Raw genomic sequence first — 8,965 nt, 5'->3', positions numbered from 1 at the left:
ACATACTTCGAAAGCATCTGTTTTCAAATCTGTAATTCTTTCGCGACGTCTGCCTGCGATCGACCACTTAAGGTCGATGAAGTGGCACGCAAATCCGGCGCAGTGGTCGAGACTACGAGAGGAAAAAGTAAACAAACAAGATGGCAGCAACACAGCTTGAAATATATCGCAGTTTGCCCTGCTGACGCTTGAAAAGTCCGAAAAATCGAACACCCCATAGAGAGCCCGAAATTTTGAGCCACACAATACATTGGCTGTGTAAGGTATGCCGTGGTGCCGTAGAAAAGTCAGAATAATCAAGGGTAAAAAAAACTTAGGTGCCCGAAAAATCGATCGTCAACTGTACAAGTAAAGAAAATGCAGTGATGAGGGAAAAAAACAGGCCAAGTGAGGGCCACCTTTCGCTGATGAATGTGGGTCACGAGCGCAGCCAAACCAAACCATTACTGCAGCCAGTCAAGCATGAAATCGCATCATTATAAGTACATGTCTTCACCTTAATTCTGGTTCAAAATAACTTGGGGTGATTTAACGTCTGCGAATAAATGCACTCTACCAGCCTGCTCTATCTCAATGCCTACAACCCACACTGTAAAAAAGCCTGCTACACTACACCTCGGCAGCTCAGCCCCTTGACACAAAATTTGGACAACCCCTGGTCAAATGCCACTTCTCAAAATTAATCTCTACATAAATATACAGCAGAAGAATCAAACACTGGCAGCAAATGCATATTTGTTGGAGTCAGTACATAAAGATGAGACACGAAAAGAAAACCTGTATTCAGTGAAAGTTCATTAATTTGAACCTCATGAATTCAATTTTTTGGATAATTCGAACTGTAAGACTTGGTCCGTCCATGCTCCATAGGAGTCTATGTAAAACATGCCTCGGTAATTCGAACCTGAATGGGTTGTGCCACCGACAATTTGAACTACGTGCCGACGCGCCTGAGCAACCTGCACACCCGACAAACCAAGCCACGCTCCCGCGAGGCTGCGCCGCCTCTTTGGAGAAGATGTGGAGGGGGCAGAAATTGCTTGTGAGGTTATTGGAGATGTACGATACCAGGTAGATGGGAGAGGGCAGGAATGAGACGTGTCGCGTCTCCAGCACTATGAATCCGAAACCATGCGGCCACCGTGTGGGAAACTGCGACTTGCACGAAACAAACGAATTAAAGTTCTCGTTAATGTTTACTGTGCATCTCTGTCTCGGTTTTCCAGTGCCCTTTGCATCACGTTCCGTGCGATTGGCTTCAGCCATAGCGGCCAACTTACGCGGTGTGCCATGGTGTAGCGATTTTAGACATGTCATCCATTTGCCGTAATTACCATGTCAAAACGCTTCAAGAGAAGAATGAAATCATGAATGAAGTCGACACCAGCGCGTTACTGAAACAAGATATCGCCTAAAAAGCATGCTCATTGGTTTTGCAGTTTGTGACCCTGGGTCAGAAGGCTGGAAAATCGGCAACATATGTGCAGCTGTCATATCGACTTTCATTTTTAAACCTAAACGGTTGCGCAACTTCCGTGACTTTCAAGTGTTAATTTTTGAGTCTTGGAGGTTGAAAAAAAGCGGCAGCCACAGACGATTGCATGCCACTCGCTCTTCCAGCCTTCCGACCTCATGCCCACAAGCGGTTGCGCATCCTTTGTGAGTTCGGCGCGGCCCTCAGTTATGCAAGTTCAGACGCGCTGAATGCTGCCCGCTTTTTCAGTTTTAATGCGAAGTACAGGCCTTCCGATACGTTTGGGCTTTAGAAAAGTAGGTGTTGGCCGCTGTCTTCTGGGAAAGAAAGCAGGTGATGATGGAATATCTCGAAACAATTAAATACGGTAATTTCACTACCTGACTGCTTCCCAATCAGTGTCCTGCATATTCTGTCAACTTTCGTCTGTTCGAACTTCGGTTAATTCGAACTGTGTCGGCATCCTCGTGGAGTTCTAATTAACAAGCTTTTACTGTATAGTGGGCACCGACCCTGTGTTTCTCAATGTCTCATCCTTTCGTGCAGACTGCAGTAAATATTAATTCCAAAGTCCAGGAACACTGAATACACCAGTTTTGTACTGCATAGGAAGCTCACCTGAATGGCGCCATTAATGTCATTGTTGGCTTGCTGCAGGGCACGGCGTGCGTTGCTCGGCGGGAAGCCCATTGCCTTTAATGCGTCATAATTCTCTAAGCTGACCCACTCCCCATTGCAGGTCTTGCCCAGACTGCGTTTTCGGAGCTTTTGCTTTCTCTCCTCGAGTTCTTTCTCATGCAGAGCTTTCTTTTCATCTTGTTGCGCAATGATGTGCTGTACAGCCAAGTCAACGTCTCCTCCAACTGCCCGTAGTGCCAAGCGTGCGGAAGATGCAGAGAAGCCCAACGACATCACCTGCAATCAATGTTTTCACAACAGATACACTAACAACAAACAAGCACAGCACCAGGCTCCGCTTTAACTGCCTCCTCAAGAAAAAAAATCATGGTGCATGCCACTTTTTTCACTAAACACTATGATGTACCAATTTAAATATCCATCGAAAAATATACTAACAAAGACAAAAGTAACTTGAGGCTTTTAACCCGGCAATGAGTAGACAAATATCTTGTGCTATGGTGTTCCTTGGCCAAGCTACCTTTGCGTCATTAAAATTAATCATTTTCATCATCATCATACCACAGCATGACTGCCAAGTTAGTCACAATTCCACAGAACAACAGGAGAATTAGCGTCTGTTATCTGAAGCTAGCAGTTAGCTCGGCATAGACAACTGGCAGTTCATGGCCAATTCATTCACAGCCCCAGGTTTTCAGATGGCATAAGTCATTTTCAAAATACGACATACCTGTGCCAATTTTGCATCGTCTAGCTTGAGCTGGGAAATCAGAGCAGCCGCTTTCTGCAGGTACTGCCTTGCCTCGACATAATGCTCCTGGTGAAAGGCTACAATGCCTTGCAAGAGATGTAGACGGCTGAAGAGGCCTGCTTCCTTGTTTGTGTTTCCCTAAAAACATATTAAACAGTCACTTCAAATAATGGCAAACAGTAGTGGGCAAGAACACATTTGGCTACAGTACTTTCATAGAGATAATGCTGTTTACATTTAGGCTTATCAGCTGACACATCAGTGGGGACTCTGCCAAACACTTGGAAATTGCTACGTGCAGTCAGGGTATTGACTTTACATTTTAAGCAGCGTGCGTCTTGACTTCCAGCTGTATTCCAACAAATCGGTGACGTGCTGCATACCATATACATTTGAACTTCTCCAAGTCCCCCCTGTCATCCATCATGCCTCTCTTTCTTCTCTCTCCACCTTCCCCACTGCAGAGTAGTCGGCTGGGGTATCATCAGTCGGGCCGACCTCTCTGCATTTCTTTCTAAATAAACCTTTCTCTCTATCTTCAAATTAGGCTCCGTAATTGCAGGCTTTATTTTGAAGCAAAATCACAGGGTGTTTTCAGGAATTATTGTGTACAAGAAACTCGAACTTCAGATTCCATAACCTATGTGCGCAAGATGGGAGCTTTTGGGTCTTAAGATGCAAAGGATCTTCTGCTTTCAGACCAATCTTGTCACAACACATGAATAAGGAGATGATGAGGCTGTCAAAACGTTTTATAGTCAATGTTTCTAATGGTGGCAGAGTCACCACTTTTTATAGCTTAGTGCCATATCATTATGACTAATACCCCTGTTAGACAGGCAAGTTCAGTGACACTTTTTTTAGTGAGTGCATGTAACCATTCGATGCACACTGCTACAAGGTGAAATAAAGTGTCAATAGGAAGTGATGGCGGTGATGATGGCTTTTCGAGTAAGGCACATAAAATATTAGTTTTTGAGCGTCAACGCTTTATTATAAAGTTTTCTGGGATTTTAAATTATGCAACCCTTTTCAATGAATATCAAAGAGCTTGGTGCAGTTTTGGCAATTAGAAAAAGGCATTGCAAGACCAGTCAAGCCAGGAGCAAATCCAGACAGTGATAGCTGAAACTTCATGGCAACATGTCTACAATGTTTCTGCGCAACTTAGGGAATCAGAATGGAAAAATACGGTGACCACATTTAGATGTATTTGAGCATAGCATCATTCTCAAGACAAGGAGCTGCAGTTTGCCACCGGCGAGCAGGCAAACTCAGAGAGGGACCTCGAGCAATAACTGGAGATGAATGCCTCCTGCATCGCCTCTGTCACCACTGGCAGTTCATCCACGACACAGATAGAGCGGACGACCTTCAAAAGAAATTAAAGGTTGTTTGAAGATACATTGCCTAGATACACTGCCTGGGCTGGACACACTACCAAAACTACTGCTACCCTAACTCTACTGTTGCCATATCGCTGCCTTGACAAACATTGCAGAAGAGAGCAAGTTTATTTATTCTAATTTTTGCAATATATACATCATGGCTGGCATAAAATAAGTTTAGATGTGACAAGGGGGTAAAACAATTACTGCATGTTACAACATGCTGTTTTTTTCTATAACGCTGTGTTCTATTTTTGAAATGTGGGAAAGTATAGAGAGTCTGCCAAACTAACTTCACACCGAGTGTTTTCTGCAGTGAATGTCACTAAAGTTTACCTTGTGGCACAAAATGATATTAAAGGTGAGGCACTCACTGAAAATGATAATAAACTTGCCCGTGTGACATGGGTATAGCTCGGTTAAGATGCATTCTCAAGTAAAATGAACAATATGAGACAATTTATTCGGTTTCCTACAGAACTCAATGTAAAAAAAAAATCTGTTTTGTGTATTCTTCAGTTAACTCCTTTCTTACTGCGCCCATTGTGCATTGTTCGCCCGCTAACGATGACCTCACACACCGATTCTGTGTCGCTTACGTGCACACTAATGGGTATGGCTTGTAGTCAAAGAACCGAAGTTTCGCTTCCCCTGTAGTGTTCTTTTTTCCTGCGAGGCAGCACTTTTTAACATTCTGTGAAGACGCGAAGACTTGTTACTGCGCTCGTTGTCCGCTAATGACGACTTTGCCGCTCGACTTCAGAGCCTTCAGCATGTCAAACCCGGATATATGGAATTCTAAGGGGATCGGAAAAAAATTTGATATAGCGAAAATTCGATATACAGATAGAGGATTAAACCGCACTCGAGATCATGAAAAATTGTGGCTTACCGATCACAAGAGTCATGAACCGCAAAGTCCGGGCACGCAACGTGAAAGCACTTTATTTCACGGAAAAAAAATTACAATTTTCGACTGCTTTTTGCTGTGAGTGATGAAACTGAAAACGCCAGTCTTGATCTTTTCGAGACTGTCCAGGTGCGACAGCCTGGTACCTTCCATTTCACCGCAACAAGGCCGAATGAGGTTGAACGCTGATGCCAGTTCAGCGGCTGTGTGCGGGCACATCTTCTGGAACACAGTTCTCCTCGTCGTCGTTGGAGTCTCCTTCTTGGGTGCCAGCTATTCTGGCCACAACGTCCTCATCAGCGAGGTCAGCTACAGCCTGAACGTCGCTGTCAGCGTTGATGAAGTTCTCAACGGTAAGTTCCGAAGAGACGATTCCGGGAAAATGGGACAAGTTGCGAAATGCGTCCTACAAGCATTTATCGTCATCATCCAAAGCTTCAGGACATTCATCTCCAACCATTCATCATCCAAAGCTTCAGGACATTCACCTCCAGCCATTTCAAGGCCTGCCTTGCAGAAACAGTTGGCTACTGTGGCCTGTTTTACGTCGCTCCAAGCGCCGGTAATCATCTGAATGGCACCGAGCAGGTCAATCTTGGGATCAGTTCCCATGCGGAGGCTTATGACGAGCCGCTGAAAAAGTCACCTTCTGTAGCCTACCTTGAAAGCCTTTGATACCCTGGTCCATGGGATGCAGTCTCGCTGTGGTGTTCGGCGGGAGAAACTTCAATTCAATGTTCTGCAGCTTGCAAGTCGTTTGATGGGCCAAGCAGTTGTCTAACAGAAGGCATGCTCGGTGGCCCGACCTGCCCAACTCAACTCCCAAGCCTGCAGCCATTCAACAAAAAGTTGGCGTATCATCCAGGCCTTTCTATTACAGCCGTGGTAGACAGTAAGCTGCTTGCAATTCTTGAAGCAGCGCGGTGACATACTCTTTCCGATAACAAACGGATGCAGCTTGCACGAGCCATCCATGTTTGCTGCAAGCAGAACCGTCACACGCACTTTGCTCAGTTTCCCACCGTGACATGAGCTCCCACGGAGGTCGAGCGTCATATTCGGCAGCCTTTGCCAAAAGAGACCAGTCTCGTCTGCACTGAAGACTTCAGCAGGCAGCGAACTTTGCAGCGACCTACGCCCACTCCTCTGAAAGCCACTGCTGCATCTCCTGACTGCTGACAGCTCCATTTTCAAGTGAAATGGCTTTTCCCACAATGCCACGGCGGTTTTTAAACCGTTGCAGCCACCCAGTACCACCACAAAAGTTCTCTTCACCAAGAACCGTGGCAAACCATTTGGCTTCCTCCCTCCATTAACATGGGGCCATCCATAGGGAAGTTTTTCGCTCGGACTTCGAGAAACCACATATACAGTGCCTTCTCAACTTTATCAAAAGCAGCAGGGCGCCTATGACATGCTCCCAAGCGACTTTGCTCGTCTGCTTTGAGCGTGATGTCCTGCTTGTTTTTTAACAGCGTACTTGGAGTGCTTCGCGGAATGCCGAATGCATGTGCCACGGAGGACTTCTTTTCGCCATTCACGACGTGCCGGATCACCTGAAGCTTTGTTGCGAAGGCCAGATTCTTTCTCTATCTTACGTCCATAAGTGCCATAGCTCATAAGATGACAGCAGTCACGCACGCTGCAGTCCGCACGTTGAAACAGACACGCACAGAAAAAACGTGACAACCCTGCACTGGCCGATGGAGTCGACTAGCGTAAGTTGAGTCGAGGAGTCAGCAGAGTCAGTTAAGGAATGACAAAGGCACAAGGGGAAATGAAGGAGAATGAGAGAGAAAACTCAGCGGAAATGCGCCGTTGATGTTAGTTGTGCCAGTCTGACTCTTTCCAGTTCTCTCGTCTCCCTCACCAGTGAGGAGGTGCTGCCCTCACTAGAACCACAGCGCTTATGGTATAAATGGCGCGGCGTTTGAAAATGATAGCGCTATGTTTGGGCCAGTGCAGACGACAGGTGCCGTTTGAAAAAGTGCTGACGCAGATGATTCGTGTCGCAGTGGTTTTGATAAGCTAGCGTGGCAAGCGAAACGCGCAGAGTTTGATACGGCAACGGTGCAGGTGAGACGCCATGTTTCGAAGCTTCTCTTTTTCCCTTGCTCGCAAAATGCGCCCTTCCAAATTATTCAAAAGGAAGTGCTCTGAGGCTAAATGGCGGTGTTGAGAGAGCGAAAAATGCTCGACAATACCATGTATACATTACCAAAGATCGGCCTAAGGTGCGCAATCATCAAAGCAGTACAGACACATTCGGCTGTACGTTCTGTGTAAGCACAAGACATAGGTGAATATAAACTGCCATGTAGAATATGAATACGTCTAGTAAATAATTCCAATGAATTTCTTCTTATTTTGGTTTCGCTGTCTAGCATCCGAATAGCAAAGCGGACTAGTGCAATTACGTACACGTTACGTGGGCTTACAAAACCAATTAGAGTTACAAAATATTTAGTCGGCATGGACGAAAGTGGTCATCCATATCTACTTGTGCGCTAAGCACTGTTACAACTAAGAAAGCACGCAACTGATGGTTTAATGTCCGTGCGTCTTCAGAACTTTGTTTTCGTAGTGAAGGCGCGAATATAGTCCGACGTAACGCAAGCGCGCGCGCGCTGCTTTGGTGAAAAGGCTCCGTCTATAGTTCGACGCACTGCCGCGGCCAGCGTAACCGGCGGCTGCCAGCGTGCCCCGACGGGCCCGGCGCAGCTTTGGCTCCTGCTCCAATTGCGCGCCGGAGCCGCCGACCGCGTCGACACACAATGCATCGCGCGGAGAAAAATGGCGGATGCCGGCGTGAGTGGCGCGAGCTGCCCAAATATTGAAATTGTGCCGGACATCGTTGTGGAACGGTTTATCGAAGCCATAAAACAGCACCCTTGTGTATACGACACCAAAAGGCTGGATTTCAGAGACCACCAGGGCAAAGAGAACACTTGGCAACAGAAGGCGAATCACCGTCTCTCCACGGGTGGGTTGTTCCCGTGGAGAGAGCGATCTTTCGCACATGCATCGAGCGCCTGCGCTTTCGCCGCAAGCGGTGCACTAGCAACACGAGAGCAAGTTTCTGTCGCGCGGATAACACCCTAGCCATGTTTCATTAGTAGCCGCAATGCCATGGATGGAACGAAACGGATGAGGCGACGCAGAAAAAGGCGCGAACGGAATTCAAACTGCCGGCGTGTCGACGGTCGGCGCGCGAGGCGGCGGTCGTTCTGCGCATGCTCGGCGCGCGGCGTCTGGTCGCATAGGGGGTGGCGCTTCGGCCAGCGCAGCGAAACCGGCGTAGCGAGACTGAACACGTCGGACTATAAATGCGCCTTAAATGGTTCATTGCTTGTTGCCACATCGCCAAGCGTAGTCCTTCGAGGCGGTGTAATATAAGCTGAACGAAATCTAGGTCCGTAGTTTGAAACCTGGGCAACGAATGTAACGCTTAAAATTGCTCCAGCCATACGCGCGGCATACCTGTGTCGTGCTTACACTTTTATGCAAATGGACAGTTTACTTCACTTTGCATGAGTGATATATGTGCATAAAAACAAATCAAGGGCCTTCATTATACTCTGTGATGCCGTCATCAATATTGGCAGCTTCTCGGCACTACAGCTATGTTACGCAGTGAAGGGATTTCATTGTATTGTGCAGGCACTGATTTAAGCATGCAGTACTGATTGCCCTCCTTCTAACTAACTGGTTTTGATCTCCTCAGGCGTTTAATAGTGCATAGCACCTTGCCTTGAAATTCTTCCTCCTTCTCATTACCTTTCCGATTCCTGCTTTCTCTTCCT

Source organism: Amblyomma americanum, chromosome 1, assembly GCF_052857255.1.
Source record: "Amblyomma americanum isolate KBUSLIRL-KWMA chromosome 1, ASM5285725v1, whole genome shotgun sequence".
Taxonomy (NCBI): Eukaryota; Metazoa; Arthropoda; class Arachnida; order Ixodida; family Ixodidae; genus Amblyomma; species Amblyomma americanum.
Note: the sequence above shows the minus strand (reverse complement) of the source record.